Source organism: Saccopteryx bilineata, unplaced genomic scaffold (genome assembly GCF_036850765.1).
Source record: "Saccopteryx bilineata isolate mSacBil1 unplaced genomic scaffold, mSacBil1_pri_phased_curated manual_scaffold_57, whole genome shotgun sequence".
Classification (NCBI taxonomy): Eukaryota; Metazoa; Chordata; class Mammalia; order Chiroptera; family Emballonuridae; genus Saccopteryx; species Saccopteryx bilineata.
The window spans coordinates 20,475-42,098 of NW_027095482.1; the positions used below are offsets into that span (position 1 = coordinate 20,475).

Sequence of the window (21,624 nt, forward strand, 5' to 3'; positions counted from 1 at the left end):
TCTTATCATTTTTTTTAGCATTTTTGCAATGAGTATATTTTTATAATAAAAAATTTAGTAAAATTCAATATATTTGTCAAATCAAAGCACATCATATTTTATAATAAATTAAGGAGATTTAAATTAAAAAAGATAAAAAGATAGAAATAAAAATAGTAGAATGGAAAGTCATTGAGTGCAGGGACATGAGTTCCTAGCACAGTGCCTGGTATATAATGGGCACTTCCAAAGGCTTTATGAGCACGGCAGAAAGGAAAAATGGTAAACAAGATGAAAAGAAGGGTGATACAGAATTCCAGGGAGGGAAAGAGGAAGAGAGAAAGAAATAAAAAGAAAAACAAATCATAAATTGAGAGAAAAAATGGGGGAGGAACGAGAGAGATTCATCACAATTATACACATTCATATTCTTTGAGATCCTAAGTTTATGATAAAAGTTCTCTGCATTTACCAAGCATTCAGAAAATATTTTCACAGCATTAAAGAATACATGGAACTTACAGACTCCACAATGTTGAATTTCTTAAACTGCTGGGTGTCGGGAGCCGATCCACAACTGCTGGCTAACAAGGTCACAGCAGGAGAAGATCCACAACTGCTGGCTGACAAGGTCACAGCAGAAGAAGATCCAAAACTGCTGATTGACAAAGTCACAGCAGAGAAGATCAAAAATTGCTGATTGACAAAGTCACTGCAGAGAAGACCAATGGCTGCTGGTTGACAAAGTCACCACAAAGAAAAGGCACAACAATACTTCCCCCTTTGACCTTTTGAATTAATCTGGCCTTATATCCCCCCTTTCTGGATGTGTGCTATTATTTATGGCACAGGGATAATAGTACCATGCTTTCCCTGTAGATTCGTAGTAATTTCTTTGGAAATGAGACAGAGGGTATGAGTTCCACAGAAAAGCCTGTAAGCCCCTTGGACTGGGCTCATAGACATAAGAGGCTGGCTATGATATCCCTTGTAAAGGGTTAAGTTTGTAGGAGAATTTCTTCTTATTAATCATGTTAGAAAAAATAGATTGTGACTTATGAATAGGTAGGAAACAGTAACTATACACAGAAGCACCTTTCAGCCTTCACTTATTTCATTACTTTACCTCTCTAGACTTTTCATGTGATAGAGTAGAAAAACATTCCTTTCTTCTTGCTTATTTGATCTGCAGATAGTGGTACACTCTGAGAAGAATAGAGTTAGAACTTAACTAGTGTTTACATATAATAAATAAGTAATATTTGAGTAGACAATAGTATCTTAGGTAAGGTATAGTAGAATGGCCCATTGTGTGGCCTAGGATAAAAGCGCAGTCAGCAAGAAAGGAATGTTTTACTAAGAGAATTGTCTTTTGACTAAAGGCAATTGCTAGGCTTTCTCAATGAGATGTTCTCATGAGATTTATATACTTTTCAAGATTCTTTGATAATGAAAGGAATGTAGGGGAATCCATAGAAGTAATAATAGTTAACGTCTTCTGAAATTATGTTGCTACTAGGCTATCTTGCAACTGCACTCTGTATATCTTTGAGTGAAAGCTACTCTTAATGTCATGTCAATTTCTTTATAGGCAAGCCTTTTAAAATCTTGTGAGAAAAAGTAGGACACTGCATATACTCAAAGCCATTTACCTGAGCAAGCGGTAGTCCATTGTTAATCCTTAATGATTTTGTCTGCTAATCTCTCTCTGCCCCTTGACTCACAACAGCAGTAAAGTTAGTTAACTATTGGTACTAATACTTTAAAAGCTTTTTCCGATGTTATTATCACTATTCAAGTTATTTTGTACTTTGAATGATTTGCTACCTGGTTTGAAATTTATAGATATAAATTAACTGTTATCCGGAAATATGTAAACATAGTGAAACAAAAGCAATGATTAATACCATGTAATTGTAACTCAGTGTGTGTGTATAAAAAGGGACCTATACTAGCATTTGGCAGAGATGCCTGGCAGTAAATGCTAACTAGAGAATAAAGAGAAAGAAAAGAATTTGGGTCTCTCACTCAATTTTGCTGATGCTGTCTCCTCCTGTGGGACCCCTGGATTCCCCCCGAGGCTGGACCCCAGCACCTGAACTTCCTGGATTTGATAAACATAATTAAGGGACAACTTAAAAATAATGTGCCTCTCTGTCCACCTGCAGGTTTACCTGTAGAATGGTAGCAAATGTCACAAATTGGCACTGTCATTCATGCAAGTTAGTGCTTATGGAATGAACAGAATGCTGGAGCTAGAGGAGAGTTTAGGCACCACGGAGTGATCTGATCCTTTATTTTACAAATAGGGAACAGGAAGTCAAGAGATAAAAAGTGATTAGCACAAGACTTTCTGTTTCTGGTTTTACAAGTAAGAAGCCTGGAAGTTATTATGCCCATCCTCACAGAAGAAAAAAGCTAAACAAGGTGAAAATAAAATACTCCTGGATGCAACAAGAAATTGAAGTCAGAGGGAAAATCAATTTCTCAAAAATTGTGTAGACATTTGACTATGAGGAATAAAAGCATATCAGACAGGAAGCCTGTAGCTGCAGTCAATATCAGACTTTATTTAAGAACTCTCCAGTGGGTCCAAGATGGTGGCACATGTGGATGCTGAAATTGCACCCTCCCCAAAACACATCCAATGTACCCCTTTACTTAGAACAATTCCTCCTGAAAGACAACTGAGAAACAATTAAACAGCTTCTGCACAAGATAGAGAGAAAGAGAGAGAGAGAATGCATAGAGATGGCCAAGGAAATAGGAGAGCTCTGCAGAAGGTAAAGAATCAGCTCAAGGACCAAAGAGACCAGAGTGTACCACTGTTTACATCTCCCAGACATGAGGATAGAAGACAGTATCTCCATTCATGTTCTATGGCCTCCTACAGGGCACTGCAGCACATCCCCAGCCACCTCCCCTGTAGCTAAATACAACAGAATCATGAGGGCAGCATAGCTTATATAAAGAGAGCTTTTCTTTCTGAATATCAACCCAGCAGGTAGGTACAGCAGGGTGACACTTTGCCAACTGAGCTGCATGTGCATATGGGGCTGCCACACCTAGAGAGAGTGCAGAGCTAGCATAAACACTCTGGTATCAGTTTAAGAACTATATGATCCAGAGAAAGTGCAGAAATAGTGGGTCACTACTGTCATTACCCCTCCTAGAAAATAGGGGAGCCAGCAAATGGGCTATGGTCTGCACACAGAACTGCCTGATCAGAGAAAGTGCAGAAATTGGAGGTGCTGCTGCTTGCACTGGTCAGGCTGCTCTACCCAAAGAAAGCAAAAAGCTAGCAAAACCTTGTGGCCCAGTGTGGAGTGAGGGGGGCAATGCTGTGCATGTGCACAGGGCTGCCAAGCCCTGAGAAGGTGAAGAATGAACAAATTAAGGCTGTGTGTGCACCCAGGCTACCCCACCTGGGACAAAGGGTGGATCTAATGGGGGGTGAGATACAAGAAAGCAATCAGGAAACCCAGTGCAGAATGTGCTTTGACAACAGATAATTAAAACAGGACATGCAAAGAACACACTACGCAGCCTCTTTTACACCAGGAGCACTGCCAGATTAAATGGGCAATGAGGCTCACACACCCAGGTGGCCCATTCAGAACCCACTCAGGCCAGGTGACAGGACAGGCACTGCATGCACCTCCCCCCAACTACAACCAGCAGGCTGAAACTATTCAACACACAATGTAACAAAGACAAATTTTTCAAGACTGGGCGAGAGGACTATTTCATTCTACTCAAAGGAACAAAATCAGAAAGTCAAACAAAATGGGGAGACAGAAGAATATATACCCCTAATGAAGGAACAAGAAAAAAACTCAGGAGAAATGTTCTAATTAAATGGAGATGGGTAATTGGACAGATAAAGAATTCAAAGCAAACAGTCATAACTATGTTCAATAAACTTGAGAGTAGAATAGAGGAACTCAAGAGAGTGCTTGAACAATGAGAAAAAATGTAATAAGCTCATCGGCTTGAGCGTGGACTCACCAGCTTGAGTGTGGGATCATAGACATGACCCAATGGCCTCCGGTTGAGCCCAAAGGTCACTAGCTTAAAGCCCAAGTGGCTGGCTTGAGCAAGGAGGTCACTGACTTGGCTGGAGTCCCTGGCTGGGCTTGTCATTGCTTCCCTGGAGCTGGCCCCACGTGTTCCCTCTCTGTACACCCCAGCGCAAGCACACGCACATGCGAATGTGTGCCCGTGGGCCAAGCAGTCAGCCTCCTCGCCATCTCCCGCTCAGGCACGTTGGGGCTGGGCCTGCGGGGTGGCCAGAGCAGGGACGCAGACGGGATTTTGTGTGGGGTGGGGGGGCGCTGAGGGGGAGGTGGGCAGTGGGCTGGGGGAAGCCTGGGCCTGAGGAGCCCTGAGGAGTCACTGCGCCACCTCACCCGCAGGTGTTGTAAAGTACCGAAAGCTACAGAATCAATATTAATATTTTAATAGACTTAAAGAACATTTTATTAATTTAAGTTAAGGTGTGCACAGAAATTTTGTGAATAATCTCTGTACTGTGTGATTGGCATAAAATCAGGATGGCCCTTGGCATTGTATTATAAATGCAAAGGGAAGGAAAACATGGATTCCCTGACATTCCACCACACCTGTGGGGAAAGGGGTGAATGGCTAGCCAGGTGCAGGAAAGAGAAAAGCCAAAATAAACCTTTTCTTATAGTAATGAGCCATTTACGGGCATTTGTCCCCATGAAAACTACCTCTTCCATGTGAATGCATGTAGTTAAGATGTGTGACTCTGGACAAAGAGATGGTGGATAAACATTAGAAAATATAGTAATGTCTTTTAATACATAAAGAGACATCTTTCTATCATTGTGTTGACTTATAAATTTTGTTTTCTCCAAAATGATGTATGGCTTGCAAATTGAACTGTGGTCCTATCATGTTAAAGGGCATATGACTATAACCACTAGTGGTAAAAGGCACCTAATTGCAATTTTTGCTTCTGTACTTCCTGCTTGCAAAACTATAAAAACTAGGTAAAACAGAGGGCCAGCGCTCTCCCTCAGATTTTTTTCAAATTTGCCGCTGCTTGGCTAAGCTAGACTATAAAGCTTTGGTGTGGAATCGACGGATTTCGTTCATGTCTTCAATGTTTTGAGTCTCTCCGGATTAGGCTTAACCGACCAAGCAGGGAGAGCGGCGGTTTCTGCTGGCTGCTGCGCAAAGTCACATGGCTGTGTCTCCTCCTAGGACCCTGAAGCCTTCAGGGACATCCGCGCCTACTTCTCCTGGGAGGGGTGGCTGCCTTGGGTGACTGGGAGAAGGCGCGTTTCCCCAACGTGGAGAGGAACCAGGACATCTGCTGAACACAGGTGATGGGGCACGGAAACCAGGATGTGGGAACCACGGGCGGCAGGCCCCCCTTAGTGGGGGCTGCTCCTTCAAGCGATTCGCTTTGGGGACCAAGATTTTGTTTCTTCCCATGGCCTCAGAGCCCCTCTAACCACTTTTATGGTTCACCGCTGGCAGGACACCAAAACCCTGGCGGTGGACACTGAGGACTCGCATGAAGAATGGACTAGGAGGCAACAAGGTGAGGGGCCACAGGCATGGCGCTGCCCTTTTGAAACTGACAATGGTCAGGTCCCAGTGTCTCAACAGCTAACAAGGGACAGATCTTGCATTGAGCAAACAAGTGCGATGCAAAGAGTGCATTGTGCAGTAAGGGGCAATTTGCTACACTGCTTCCATGTGTAAATAATTACACATATTTATAGATCTGTTAATGAGCAGGAATGGTATAGAAGTATAAAATTAGCACACAAGAAATAACATTCAGAGCACTTGCCATCACAAGAGGAGGAGGAAGGTGTCTGGCTGATGAGCAGTGCTCCAGAACAGGGCTGTCTGGGCAGTGCCGGCCACATTGCACATGGGAAAGGATTAAACGTGGTGATTAAGGCAGCTGGGGTTGTGAGCCAGGGACCATTGTATCAGGCCCTGTGTCAGCCATCTCTTCAATGTGTCTGGAAAAACACTAAAAATTGGGTAAAAGAAAATCATTTGTAGATTTCAGTTCCTCTGAGTCCTCTAGAAAGGCTAACAAGTATGGCCTAGGTATGTGGGGTGGACTTTGGATAGGTCTGGATATAAACTACTAAATTCAGAGTGAATTTAACACTGGAGATTTGGGCAAATCTTACAAATTTTCTGAGCTCTTGAATACTAATATGTAAGGTAAAGATACATGCATATATTCTTTGAAAGTGTTGAATTCAATTTATTTATTTGCATATGTATTTGTTTATATGTTAGGTAAGATGAGGGGAGATAGTGAGGCTGACTCTCATATGCACTTTTACAAGGATCTACCTGGTAACCCCAATTTCTGAATACTAAGCTGTTGTTGTTTTTTGTATTTTTCCGAAGCTGGAAATGGGGAGAGACAGTCAGACAGACTCCCGCATGCGCCCGACTGGGATCCACACGGCATGCCCACCAGGGACGATGCTCTGCCCCTCAGGGGCATCGCTCTGCCATGACCAGAGCCACTTCAGCGCCTGGGGCAGAGGCCAAGGAGCCATCCCCAGGGCCCAGGCCATCTTTGCTCCAATGGAGCCTTGGCTGTGGGAGGGGAAGAGAGAGACAGAGAGGGAGGAGGGGAGTGGAGAAGCAAATGGGCGCTTCTCCTATGTGCCCTGGCCGGGAATCAAACCCAGTTCCCCCGCACGCCAGGCCGATGCTCTACCGCTGAGCCAACCAACCAGGGCACTGAGCTGGTTTTTAGCACCTCAGAATGATGTGCTCCAGCTAACCGAGGTTTCTCAGTGCCCAGGGCCAATGCTAGAACCAATTGAGCTGCTGTCCACAGAAAAGAAAGGAGAGGGAGTGGTGGAGAAGGAGATGGTTGCTTCTCTTATGTACCCTGACCGGAATCACACCTGGGACATACAATGGGCACTCTATCCACTGAGCCACAGTCTAGGGCAGGGGGTCCCCAAACTACGGCCCGTGGGCCACATGCAGCCCCTGAGGCCATTTATCTGGCCCCCGCCGCACTACCGGAAGGGGCACCTCTTTCATTAGTGGTCATCCGCATCCTGTGCTTTTGGAGTCCTGTATGTGGCAGCATCGCTCACATACAGTACTAATTCCAGTGATGCGGGACGCACATGTCACGGCTCCGGAAGCACGTCATATCACTTGTTATGGCTAGCAGTGACAAATATGGAACCGGACATTGACCATCTTATTAGCCAAAAGCAAGCACATAGTTCTCATTGAAATACTGGTCAGTTTGGTGATTTAAATTTACTTGTTCTTTATTTTAAATATTGTATTTGTTCCAGTTTTGTTTTTTTACTTTTAAAATAAGATATGTGCAGTGTGCATAGGGATTTGTTCATAGTTTTTTTTATAGTCTGGCCCTCCAACGGTCTGAGGGACAGTGAACTGGCCCCCTGTGTAAAAAGTTTAGAGACCCCTGGTCTAGGGTGTAAATTCAATATAAAAAACTGACACTTTCATGTTGTCCAATAAATACACCCCTGATATTAGCAACCATACCCTGTTGGTGTTGTATACTAGGCCTTTCCTCAATACCTTACATATACTGTGCCCTAAATATATATTTTATGAATAACTAAAAGTTGGTAAATTAAACCTCATAATGGAAAGATTTGAAACAAATTTGAATTGACCATCTGTAGTCAGTGTAGAGGCTTACTATTATAGAGAATTTCTGAGCCAATAGTTGACAAAAGAAAATATAAGATAAGTATAAAAAGGATGAATGATAATTTGATGGGAGGACATTATGTGTTTTTTGACAAAATAGGGACTAACACTCCAGACTCCACCGAATTCACTCTTCTCCAACTTAGAACTCAGGAGAAAGGAGACTAAAGTAAAGATGTATAGCCTACGAGAAAGAAAAGGCCAAGTGCACCAAGAGGTCAGCAAACCCCAGAATGATGACAACCTCTGTAAGTGACTCTCACAAAGAAGCATGTTATGTCTTTATATAATAATTTCATCTGGTCATTTGGCCATTAGAGAATTCCATTCTTTTATGGACCTGCACTGCAGAATTGAGGTTCAATGATGTGAGTTCCTGGGCTCTCTCTGAAGCTCTATATGTCTAGGAACATGCACTACACCTTCCCTAATTCCTGTTGCTCTCACCCCCAGATTGTGAGAACTGTCAGAACTTCTTCATTGACAGTTGTGATGTGCATGGGCCCCCTACATTTGTAAAAGACAGTGCAGTGGATAAGGGGCATCCAAACAACACAGCCCTCAATCTGCCTCCTGGGTTGAGAATCAGACCATCGGGCATCCCTGAGGCTGGGCTTGGCATGTGGAATGAGGTATCTGCTCTGCCAGTGGGTCTGCACTTTGGCCCATATAAGGGCCAGATCACAGAAGATGAAGAGGCAGGCAACAACGAATACTCCTGGCAGGTGAAAAGTATTTACCTCTTCCTGTCTTGTGGCTTCCACATCCCTCCCATGGCTTGGTGGGACCTGCCTTTCTACATATTAGGACATGGATGAAGACAATATGATTAGCTCTGGGTACTGAGTGGACTTGGCAGAGTACTGAACTCTTGTTGAGGATCACAGGTTAAGTGGGAGCACAGTGGTACAGACACAAAGGAATGCCTCCTCCCATCTCTGAGTGAACAGGTCAACTCAGATGTGATGAGTAAGAAAAATATCATGTGGTCCAGAGTAGCAATGCATGCAAGCTGAAAGAGCTTTCTTGACAGTAGGGTAAAAAATTCTTCTATTACTTCCACATCCAAAAAAAGATTTTATATATTTTTTCTGAAACACAGATCACCAAAGGTGGAAACTGCCATGAGTATGTGGATGGAAAGGATGAATCCTGGGCCAACCGGATGAGGTAAGGCCAAGAAGTTTTGGGGAGTCACGGAGAACACTCATCCCTCTCAGGCCCATACATCTTTCCTTCTCATCATGCCTCCCTCAGTGGTCTCCCTCAATTCTCTGTTCCTCTTTTATCTCCATTCAGTGCTCTTTCAAGGAAAGAAGTATTTAGAGGAAAAAAAGGCAATAAAAATATAGCATATTTCATTAAAATATAAATCTCTATCCTAGAAAAAATTTAGTCACTGGAAAAAAACTTTGAGGGGCTGGATTACACTTTAATTGATCTAATGAACATAATTTAAGCCCTTTCTAATTTTAAGTTTAGATAAAGGTATTCATTACTTATACAGATCATATAACCCATCTTCTTATGGAGGAGTAATTGCAGACAGAGTAAAACAATTTATTTTAGAAATATTTAACTATATATTTTTTTATTTTTTGAGAAGTGCACAGTGCCAGGATACCTAAACCAAGGATAGCCTAAACCAGTGCTTACCAAACTGCGGCTCAAGACCCACATGCAAAACTTCGGCCCCTTGAGTGTGGCTCTTTCACAAAATACCATGTGTGGGTGCTACCTCAGTAAGGAATGTACCTACCTATATAGTTTAAGTTTAAAAAATTTGGCTCTCAAAAGAAATTTCAATCATTCTACTGTTGATATTTGGCTTTGTTGACTGAGTTTGCCGACCACTGTCCTAAACCTATGAGGGCAGCAAATTATCTCAGCCTCCGTTCTAACTAGAACAGAGTTCTGAAGCCTGCAGAGCAATGATCATGGTCCACTTCCCTGAGGGGCTCTTTTATCAGGGGCTACAGAATGTGAATAAGCTATTATTGTTTTTTATGATTTTGCTAAGACAAAAGACCTCCAAGTCCTGGCCAGTTGGCTCAGCAGTAAAGCATCAGCCTGGCCTGTGGAAGTCCAGGGTTTGATTCCACCAGGGCACGAAGAAGCACTCATCTGCTTCTCTACCCTTCCCCCTCTCCTTTTTCTCTATGTCTCACTTCCCCTCTCACAGCCAAGGCTCTATTTTAGCAAAGTTGGCCCCAGCACTGAGGATGGCTCCATGGCCTCCACCTCTGGCACTAGAATGGCTTCAGTTGCAGCTGCACAATGATGAGATAGGCTGAGTATCTTCCCCTGGTGGACATTCCAGGTGGATCCTGGTTGGTTGCATGCAGGAGTTTGTCTATCTGCCTCCCTATTTCTCACTTTGGTGGTGCAGGGGGACCTCCAGGTGTTTTTGGGAACCTGGGTGAGGCATCAAATGCTACCTAAATAAAATGTGAGAAGAATGGAGAAAGGCCTCTCAAAAAAGATGAACTTAGGCTGAGTATTGAATGATGTGAACTAATCTAGACACAGAGTCCTACATCAAGTATCAAGTTCTGTGATATAAACAGGACCTGAGCTAGTTTAGAGAATTTAGAGGTTACTGGGTTTTATGGCAAATCAGGCTGGAGGTTACATCTAAAAATGGGTTTGGAAAATGGTATTAGGCAGGATGAGCACCGTAAGCAAGACCTGGAGATAGAAAGTTGTATGACATTGTGACAGGCTCAGACATTGAACAGAAGGTTCTCTGGGAGCACTGTGGGAGTGGGTGACATCAGAGCCTGAGAGTCAGGTTCAGAGCTGGACATGAATCTGAGAGGTAGTAGAAACTCATCATCTGTGGGTTTCTTTTCTCTCACCTGCCTCAATCTTAGGTATGTGAACTGTGCCCGGGATGATGAAGAGCAGAACCTGGTGGCCTTTCAGTATTGCAGGCAGATTTTCTATCAAACTTGCCAACTCATCAAGACAGACTGTGAGCTGCTAGTCTGGTATGGTGACGAGTATGGCCAGAAGCTGGGCATCAAGTGTGGAAGCAAGCAGAAGAGAGAGCTCTCAGCAGCTAGAGGTGGGCACAACCATTCTTCAAAATGGAAAGAAAAAACAGAACTCACCTTTGAAATGTTCATGGTATACTCTAAAGTCAGTAAGATTTTGAATCAGATGGTTCAGAAATTAAGGATTCATTTCATATGCCTTTGATACTTAGGAGAAATTTTTAAATTTATTTTTTTTTAATTTTTTTCTTCTTTTAATTTTAATTTAATTAATTGTGTTTACATAGATTCTAGGATGACCCTGAATGCATCTCCTCTCCCCCATTCCCCTCAACATCTCCCTCCCCCCCTCCCTACAGCACCCTCCCCCCTTTCCTTCAGGTTTATCCCATCCTATCATCCCCTTTCCTCTGTCCTCTTTTCCTCTGGTTCCTTTGATTCCTTCCTCTGTCTCTATTCCGTTCCTCAGTTCACAGTATTCCTTGGATTCCTCAAATGAGTGAGGTCATATGATATTTTTCTTTCTCTGCCTGGCTTATTTCACTCAACACAATAGTTTCCAGGTCCCTCCATATTGTTGCAAAAGGTAATATTTCCTTCTTTTTCATAGCCCCATAGTATTCCATTGTGTATATGTACCACTGCTTTTTAATCCACTCGTACACTGACGGACACTTGGGCTGTTTCCAGATCTTTGATATTCTGAACAATGCTGCCATAAACGTGGGAGTGCATTTTTTTTCAGTAGGTGATATGGTGTCCTTGGGATATATTCTTATAAGTGGGATAGGGTGGGTCAAAGGGCAGTTCCATTTCTAATTTTTTGAGGAATCTCCATACTGTTTTTTCCACAGTGGCTGCACAAGTCTGCATTCCCACCAGCAGTGCAGGAGGATACCCCTTTCTCCATATCTTTGCCAGCACCTATCATGTGTTGTTATGTTAATGAGCGCCATTCTGACTGGTGTGAAGTGGTATCTCATTGTGGATTTAATTTGCATTTCTTTAATGATTAGTGATGTTGAACATTTCTTTATTTGTCTATTGGCCATCTGTATGTCCTCTTTGGAAAAGTGTATATTTATTTCTTGTGCCCATTTTTGATTGGATATTGTTTGTCTTTCTGGTGTTGAGTTTTACAAGTTGTTTATAAATTTTGCTTATTAATTCCTTATCAGATGTATTGTCAAATATGTTCTCCCATTGTGTAGTTTGTCTTTTTATTCTGTTCATATTGTCTTTAGCTGTGCAAAAGCATTTTAGTTTGATATAGTCCCATTTGTTTATCCTGTCTTTTATTTCACTTCCCCGTGGAGATAAATTAGCAAATATATTGCTCCGAGAGATGTCCAAGAGCTTACTGCTTATGTTTTCTTCTAAGATGCTTATGGTTTCATGGCCTACATTCAAGCCTTTTTTCCATTTTGAGTTTATTTTTGTGAGTGGTGTAAGCTGGTGATCTAGTTTCATTTTTTTGCAGGTAGCTGTCCAATTTTCCCAACACCATTTGTTAAAGAGGCTGTCTTTACTCCATTGTATTTCCTTACCTCCTTTGTCAAATATCAGTTGTCCATAGAACTGTGGGTTTATTTCTGGGTTCTCTGTTCTGTTCCATTGATCTATATACCTATTCTTATGCCAGTACCAGGCTGTTCTGAGTACAACGGCCTTGTAGTATAACTTGATATCAGGAAGTGTGATACCTCCCACTTTATTCTTCTTTTTTAAGATTGCTGAGGCTATTCCTGTTCTCTTTTGGTTCCATATAAATTTTTGGAATATGTGTTCTATATCTTTGAAGTATGTCATTGGTATTTTAATTGGTATTGCATTGAATTTATAGATTGCTTTGGGTAATATAGACATTTTAATGATGTTTATTCTTCCTAACCATGAGCACGGTATATGCTTCCACTTGTTTGTGTCTTCCTTGATTTCTTTTATCAATGTTTTGTAATTTTCTGAGTACAAGTCTTTAGTCTCCTTGGTTAAGTTTACTCCTAGGTACTTTATTTTTTTGGTTGTAATTGTGAAGGGGATTGTTTCCTTAATTTCTCTTTCTGACTGTTCATTGTTGGTGTATAAAAATGCTTCTGATTTCTGAGTATTGATTTTATATCCTGCCACTTGCTGAATTTATTTATCAGGTACCGTAGTTTTTTGACTGAGATTTTAGGGTTTTCTATATACAATATCATATCATCTGCAAATAATGATAGTTTTACTTCTTTTTTTCCAACTTGAATGCCTTTTATTTCTTCTTCTTGTCTGATTGCTGTAGCTAGGACTTCCAGTACTATGTTGAATAAGAGTTGTGAAAGAGGGCACCCCTGCCTTGTTCCTGATTTTAGGGGAATTGCTTTTAATTTTTGTCCATTAATTATAATGTTGGCTGTGGGTTTGTCAGAAATGGCCTTTATCGTATTGAGGTATGTTCCCTGTATTCCCACTTTGCTAAGAGTTTTGATCATAAATGGGTGTTGGATTTTATCAAATGCTTTTTCTGCATTAATTAAAATTATCATGTGGTTTTTCTCCTTCCTTTTTTTAATGTGGTGAATCACATTAATTGATTTAAGAATGTTGTACCATCCTTGCCTCCCCAGAATAAATCCCACTTGATCATGATGTATGATTTTTTTCAGTATTGCTGGATCTGGTTTGCTAATATTTTATTGAGGATTTTAGCATCTAAATTCATCAGGTATATTGGCCTATAATTTTCTTTCTTTGTTTTGTCTTTGCCTGGTTTTGGAATCAGAATTATGCTCGCCTCATAAAAGAAACTTAGAAGTGTTTCTTCCTCCTGAATTTTTTGAAATAGCTTGAGAAGGATAGGAGTTATTTTTTCTTTGAATATTTGGTATAATTCACCAGTGAAGCCATCAGGCCCAGGAGTTTTGTTTTTTCAGAGCTGTTTGATAACTAATTTGATCTTTTTTGTTGTAATCAGTGTTTTTATGTATTCTAATTCTTCCAGATTGATTTTTAGAAGTTTATATGTTTCAAGGAATTTGTCCATTTTACCTAGGTGGTTTAATATTTTGGCATACAGTTCTTCATAGTGTTTCCTTAAAATATTTTATATTTCTGTTGTGTCAGTTGTTATTTCTCCACTCTCATTTCTAATTTTATTTATTTGAGTTTTCTCTCTTCCTTTCTTGGTGAGTCTTATTAAAGGTTCATCAATCTTGTTTATCCTTTCAGAGAACCAGCTCTTGGTTTCATTCATCCTCTATATTGTTTCTGTAGCTTCTATGTCATTTATTTCTGCTCTGATCTTTATTATTTTCTTCCTTTTACTACCTCTGGGCCTTACTTGCTGTTCTTTTTCTAGTTCTTTTAGATGAAGGGTAAGGTGGTTTATTTAAGCTTTTGCAAGCTTCTTAAGGAATGCCTGTAGTGCTGTGAACTTCCCTCTCAGGACTGCTTTGGCTGTGTCCTATAAATTCTGAGTTGTTGTTTGCTCATTATCATTTGTTTCTAGGAATTTTTTTATTTGTTCTTTGATTTCATTGTTAACCCATTCATTACTTAATAACATGCTATTTAGTTTCCATGTGTTTGAGTATTTTTCAGTTTTTCTGTTGTGGTTGATTTCGAGTTTCATGCCATTGTAATCAGAGAAAATGCTTGATATGATTTCAGTGTTCTTAAATTTGTTGAGACTGCTTTTTGTGTCCTAACATGTGGTCTATCTTAGAGAATGTACCATGAGCACTTGAAAAGAATGTATATTCTGCTGCCTTAGGGTGAAAGGTTCTAAAGATATCTATTAAATCAAGTTGATCTAGTGTGTCATTTAAGACTGCTGTTTCTTTGTTAATTTTCTTTCTTGAGGATCTATCTAGTGATGTTAGTGGGTTATTGAAATCTCCTACTATTATAGCATTGCTCTTGATCTTGCCCTTTATATCCATCAAAGTCTGCTTTATATACTTAGGTGCTCCTATTTAGATGTATAGATATTTATTAGGGTTATATCTTCCTGTTGGATTGCTCCCTTTATCATTGTGTAGTGACTTTCTTCATCTATTACTATAGTCTTTGTTTTAAAGTCCATTTTGTCTAATATTAGTATTGCTATCCCAGTTTTTTTTTCATTTCCATTTGCATGAAATATTTTTTTTATCCATTTACCTTCAGTCTATGTGCATCTTTTGTTTTAAGGTGTGTCTCTTGTAGACAGCCTATGTACAAGTCCTGTTTTCTTATCCATGCAGCTATCCTATGTCTTTTTTTTCTTTTGTATTTTTCTAAAGTTTGAAACTGGGAGAGGCAGACAGACTCCTGAATGCGCCCGACCGGGATCCAGCCGGCACGCCCACCAGTGGCAACTCTCTGCCCACCAGGGGGCAATGATCTGCCCTTCCTGGGCGTTACTCTGCCACGACCAGAGCCACTCTAGTACCTGGGGCAGAGGCCAAGGAGCCATCCCCAGCACGCGGGCCATCATTGCTCCAATGGAGCCTTGGCTGCAGGAGGGGAAGAGAGAGACAGAGAGGAAGGGGGGGTGGAGAAGCAAATGGGCACTTTTCCTATGTGCCCTGGCCGGGAATCAAACCCGGATCCCCTGCACGCCAGGCCAATGCTCTACCGCTGAGGCAATTGGCCAGGGCCTATCCTATGTCTTTTGATTAAATCATTTAATCCTTCTTCATTTAAGGTTATTATTGCTATGTAGTTGTTTATTGCCATTTTATTTTTTAAAGCTGTATTTTTCTTTTGCTCTTTTCTTTTCCCACTTTGATCTGTTTACAACAGACCCCTTAACATTTCCTGCAGCACAGGTTTGGTTGTAATGAATTCCTTGAGGTTTTTTTTGTTTGTTTGTTTTCTTTTTTGGTCTGGGAAGCTTTTTATTTCTTCTTCAATTTTAAATGATAGTCTTGTTGGATAAAGTAGTCTTGGTTGTAGTCTCTTGTTCTGCATTACTTTGAATATTTCTTGCCATTCCCTTCTGGCAGTCAAATAGTTCTGTTGAGAAGTTGGATTTTATTCTTATGGGGGCTCCTTTGTAGGTTATAGTCTTTTTTTCTCTAGCAGCTTTTAATATTTTTCTCATTATCGCTTAGCTTTGGTATTTTAATTATGATGTGTCTTGGTGTAGGTCTTTTTGGGTTTCTCTTTAATGCAGTTCTCTGTGATTTTTGAACTTGTGAAATTTTTCTTGCATCAATTTAGGAAGATTTTTAGCTATGACTTTGTTGAATACAGTTTCTACCCTTGTTCTTTCTCTTCTTCTTTATGAACCCCTATAATGCGGATGTTATTTCTCTTCATGTTATCACAGAGCTCTCTTAGAGTTACCTCAGACTTTTTGAGTCTCTTTTTTCTGCTCTGCTTCCATGCCTTTATTTATCATGTTTTCTAACTTGCTGATTCGATCCTTAGCTTCATCCATTCTGCTTTTAATTTCTTTTATTGTGGTCTTTATTTCTGATATTGTATTTGTCACCTTTGACTGATTTTTAAAAAATATTTCAGTGTCCTTTTTTATACTTGCTATCTCTTTCTTTAGGTGTTTGTAATGACCATCCATTGTTGTTCTAAGATTCTTAGCATCCTAACAATCATTATTCTAAACTCTGTATCCAGAAGTTTGGTTATTTCCATATCACACAATTTCTTTTCTGGAGATTTCTCTTGTGGTTTTATTTGGATTGCACTTTTCTGTCTTCTCATTATGTCTGTGTGTTTGGGTGTGTTGTTTGTAGGGCTTGTTTGAGTCTAGGTTTGGTGTTGTCGGCCTCCGACTTTTATTTGTGTTCTTCCTAAATCTTCTTGGGTTGTTATCAGCTGTCGTTTGTAATCCACTGTCAGGTTTGGCTTTTCTAGTCGAGCCATTTTGAAGTCTTGATTTGTTTGTTTTCTTTTGAGTTATCTCAGTGGTAGTCTTGTTTACTGATCTCAGCAGTGGGCTTATTTGAAACTATCCAGGAATGTGGTGGATATAACCTGAGACTCTGAGGGCCTGATCTGCCAGTTACTCTCTCTGGGGTCAGGGTGTTTTCTCAGGTTCAGTAGGGGAGGTGTATCTCAGATCTCTATGGAGATCTGGGTTTCTGCCCCTCCTCTTCACTTCTTGTTTTCAGCTTTGTCTTCTTGCGTTGATCAGCAGCTGGAGAGATATCTTGAGATGGGTGACCAAAAACCCCTTGTTTTGTGTTATGTGGAAGGATAAACCTCTCCCCAAGCTATGGCCTTCTCCAGCACTGGATGAGTCAGCTTCTCAGGTCCTCCCATGCACTTCTCTGCCAGTCTCTGTCTGTCACTCTCCCCCCTTTCCTTTTGAAAGGTAAGCCAGCCATTTCAACACACCTCATTCCCAGGTACCAGGCAAGTGGCTGTGAGCTATATTTACTACTCTTTTCCTTGGAATGAGAACCCTTCTGTGCTCTCAGCCTCACAATCCCTTTGTTCCCTTAAGCAGGGGAGACTCACCATTTCCTGGTACTCCCTACCAGGCACAGTGTGGCTTGTTCTGTGCTCCTTAGTTTTTAGAGCTGTTCTTGTAGTCCAGATTTGGTTTTTCACACTTATCTTAAATTAATTTGTAATCCAGTTTGGTGGTGTGAGCTGGGAGTCTTTGCATTTGCCTACTTTGCTGCCATCTTCAGGTCTCTCTAGGACAAATATTTCTTGATAAGCCAAACATTTCTTAAGCCCTTTTGATTCTGTTTGTTCACTGCTCCTGTCATTCCCCAGGCACCAGGTGAAATAAAAAACTGCCATTAACCAATAAGCACAAAACATGATAGCCTATTAACACCACACTAACCTTAATTTCCTATGATGATGAAAAAAATTAAAAAATTTACTTCTTTTAAGTAAGAGGAAGGGAGATAGATTCCTTAATGTGCCCCAACCAGGATCCACCCAGCAACCCAAGTCTGAGGTTTATGCTCAGACTAGCTGAGTTATCCTCAGTGCTTGAGTTCAACACTTGAACCAACTAAACTATTGAGCTGGTGATCGAACCAATCAAGCCACTGGCTGTGGGAGGGGAAGAGAGAGAGAAGGGGAAGAGAAGCAGATAGTTACTTTTCATTTGTGCCTTGACCGGATTTTGAACCTGGGATGTCCACATGCTGGGCCAACACTTTATCCACTGGGAAAACTAGCATGGGCCTGTTTTCTGAGGACCACCTCTGTCTAGCATATAGGGTAAGAGCAGAGGTCCAATAGATGCCCAGAAGCCTGGAATGCAGTGCTGTGATCCCAGCTGAGATACTGGAAACCTTCCTGAGGGAGCTGGGATGATGGTGCTCTTCTTTGCTATAGGGTAGCTTGTTCTTTTAAGTTTTGCTTTGTTAATTTTTGGAGAGTACAGTTCAGTGGAAATCTTCTCAGAGATTACTTTATCTCCAAGTGAGAATGGATTATGGATTAGCTGGAGAGGGATGAAAGTTGGGCATGTAAGAAGTACAATTGGGGACCTGGCTGGTTAGCTCAGTTGGTTAGAGCTCCAACCTGTAATACCAAGGTTGAGCCTGGGTCAGGGCACATATAAGAAATGACCAATGACTGCATGTCTAGGTAGAACAATAAATAAATGCCTCTCTTTCTCTCTTTTTTTTTGGTCTTTTTCTTCTTCTTCTCCTCTCCCTCTTATTCTTCTTCCTTCTGCTCTTTTTGTCCTCAAAGAGAAATAAATTTTTAAAAAGTATGGCTAGGAAAATATTTTGAAAAAAACTTTTCATTGTATATAATATGGGCTGACACTGAAAAAAATCAAGTATGAATATTTGATGTGAAGCTTGAGGAAAAACATATTGTCAGTTTATCATCTTTTTGAAACTATGATAGAAGCAATTTCTAGTTGGGGTCAGTGGTCTCTATAAAGAACTGGGCTAAAAGCTACATGTATAAAGGAAAGGTCAGTATTGTTCCACCCATATAAGAGGTGAAACAGCCCCTGCTGATACTTGACAGTCCCTCATCTGGCAATGCATAGAAAGGACCCTTGATATTGGCTTTCTGAATTTCTAAAGAAGATATAGAACATAAATATGAAAAGAGAAAACAGTCTATAAAAAACACTTTGTGGGAGACAGAGATTAGATTGTCAACTTCATAAAAATGACTTGTGGGACAGGTCTAAACAAAACATATGACCCAGGCAGCCTTATAAACATCTGTCCTGACCAAAATTTTCTCTTTCAGCAGAATCACAGCCAGAGATACACCCATGTTCTTCTTTCTCTCTGGCCTTCTCAAGTCAGAAATTCTTCAGTCAACATGTGGAATGCAATCACCCCTCTGATATTCTCGCAGGAACATCTACAAGAAAACACATCCAATCACAGGATCCCTACCCAGAGGATGCAAATCAGCAGCAGCAACATACTGATACACACAATGAGGATGGCAAAGCTGAAGGTCAAAATGTCAAAGAGAAGTACAAACATTTTATTAAAAAAAACAGGCCAAGGAAAATTTCAAGGGTCTTTTTCAAACTTACCAAAGGACACATGGGAAGCTCTAGTGAGCAAGAGAGAATGATACAGAAAGCACTGATCAGAGGCCAAAACAGGAATTCAGTGGACACAGAAAAACTGTCTGTGAGAGTAGTAATGTCAACAAATGTAGCTATCAAGCATGGAGATTGTCAGCAAGGCTTTGCTAATGGGTCACATCTTCTCAAAAACAAGAGAACACACTCAGGGGAGAAGAACTACATTTGCATGGAGTGTGAGCGAGGCTTTTCAAAAGAAACAGACCTCCTCAGACACCAGAGGACACACTCATGCAAGAAGCCCAATGTTTGCAGGGAGTGTGAACAACTCTTTTCCCTGAAGTCATATCTCACACTGCAGAGAACACACTCAGGGGAGAAGCCCTATGTTTGCAGGGAGTGTGAGTGAGGATTTTCAAAGAAGTCAACTCTCCTAAGGCACCAGAGAATACACTCAGGGGAGAAGCCCTATGTTTGCAGGGAGTGTGAGCGATGATTTTTAAAGAAGTCAGCTCTCCTAAGGCACCAGAGAATACACTCAGGGGAGAAGCCCTATGTTTGCAGGAAGTGTGAACGAGGCTTTACACAAAAATCAAATCTCATCACGCACCAGAGAACACACTCAGGGGAGAAGCCCTATGTTTGCAGGGAGTGTGAGCGAGGCTTTTCATTAAAATAAACTCTCCTCTCACACCAGAGAATACACTCAGGGGAGAAGCCCTATGTTTGCAGGGAGTGTGATTGAGGCTTTTCACTAAAATCAACTCTCCTCTCACACCAGAGAATACACTCAGGAGAGAAGCCCTATATTTGCAGGGAATGTGAGTGAGGATTTTTAAAGAAGTCAGCTCTCCTAAGGCACGAGAAAATACACTCAGGGGAGAAGCCCTATGTTTGCAGGGAGTGTGAATGATGCTTTTCACAGAAGTCAAGTCTCTTCAGACACCAGAGGATACACTCAGGGGAGAAGCCCTATGTTTGCAGGGAGTGTGAGCGAGGATTTTCAAAAAAGTCAACTCTCCTAAGGCACCAGAGAATACACTCAGGGGGAGAAGTCCTATGTTTGCAGGGAGTGTGAGTGAGGCTTTTCACTAAAATCAACTCTTCTCTTGCACCAGAGAACACACTCAGAGAAGCCCTATGTTTGCAGGAAGTGTGAGCAATGCTTTACACAAAAGTCAGATCTTGTCATGCACTAGAAAACACACTCAGGGGAGAAGCCCTATGTTTTCAGGGAGTGTGAGCAAGGATTTTCAAAGAAGTCATCTCTCCTCAGACAACAGAGGACACACTCAAGGGAGAAGCCCTTTGTTTGCAAGGAGAGTGAGTGAATCATTAGGGTAAATTGTGTCTCCATATTTATAGCTCTTACACAGGCAATACCCCAGCTCTAAGGGGAATTCATAAAAAGTTTACTGACCCCATACCCTCATTAGATTGTAATTAGTGCAGAAGTAACTAGTTAAACAACTTCACTTTCATGGCAAAAGATGAGATGGACAAATAGTTCCTCAAGTGATATGGGAATGTCAACACTCATATTCTTCTGTTCTCTCACCTCCTGTTCTAATAAATCTTCATAAAACTATGATGCCCATATACCTCATTCTTTCCCTCCCCATCACTGAAAGCAAAGATGCCGGGGTCCAGCCCCAGAGGGGATCCAGGGGTCCCACAGGAGGAGACGGCATCGGCAAAATTGAGTGAGAGAGCCCAATTCTTTTCTTTCTCTTTATTCTCTAGTTAACATTTACTGCCAGGTATCTCTCTCAAAATGCTGGTCTAGCTTCCTTTTTATGCACGCACACTAAGTTACAATCACATGGTATTTTGTTTCACTATGGTTACATGTTTCCAGATAACAGTTAATTCATATCTATAAACTATAAAGCAGGTGGTAAGTTATTCAATGTACAGTTATACAATAGCAATAACAATATTGGTACAAACTTCTAAAATATTAGTACTAATTAATAACTCTTCTTCACTGTTGTTGTGAGTCAAGGGAGCAGAGAAAGATTAGCAGACAAAATCATTACAAACTAGCAAAGGACCACCGCTTGCTCAGGCAAATGTCCTTGAGTCCATGCAGTGTCCTAATTTTTCTCACAAGACTTCAAAAGGCTTGCTTATTAAGAAATTGTCATAACATCAAGAGTAACTTTTGCTTAAAGATATTTAATGTGCACCTGCAAGATAGGTTAGTAGCAACATAATATCAGAAGGCATTAATTGCTATTGCATCTATGGATCCTTCCATATTCCTCTTTATTATCTGAACAAAACACCTTGAAAAGTATATAAATCTCATGAGAATGTCTCACTGAGAAAGCCCAACAACTGCCTTTAGTCATAAAACAAGTCTCTTAGCAAAACATTCTTTTCTTGCCGACTACACTCCCATCGAAGGCCATGCAACAGGCCATTCCATTACTCCTTTTCTAAGATTCTGTTGTCTAGTCAAATTTTATTTAT

The 21,624-nt window shown here is 41.0% G+C and overlaps 1 pseudogene; it reads left to right on the top strand.

Moving 5' to 3' along the window:
- Window positions 1-5,474: 5,474 nt before the first annotated feature.
- On the top strand, window positions 5,475-20,480 carry LOC136318356 (histone-lysine N-methyltransferase PRDM9-like; annotated as a pseudogene).
- The last annotated feature ends 1,144 nt before the right edge of the window (window positions 20,481-21,624 follow it).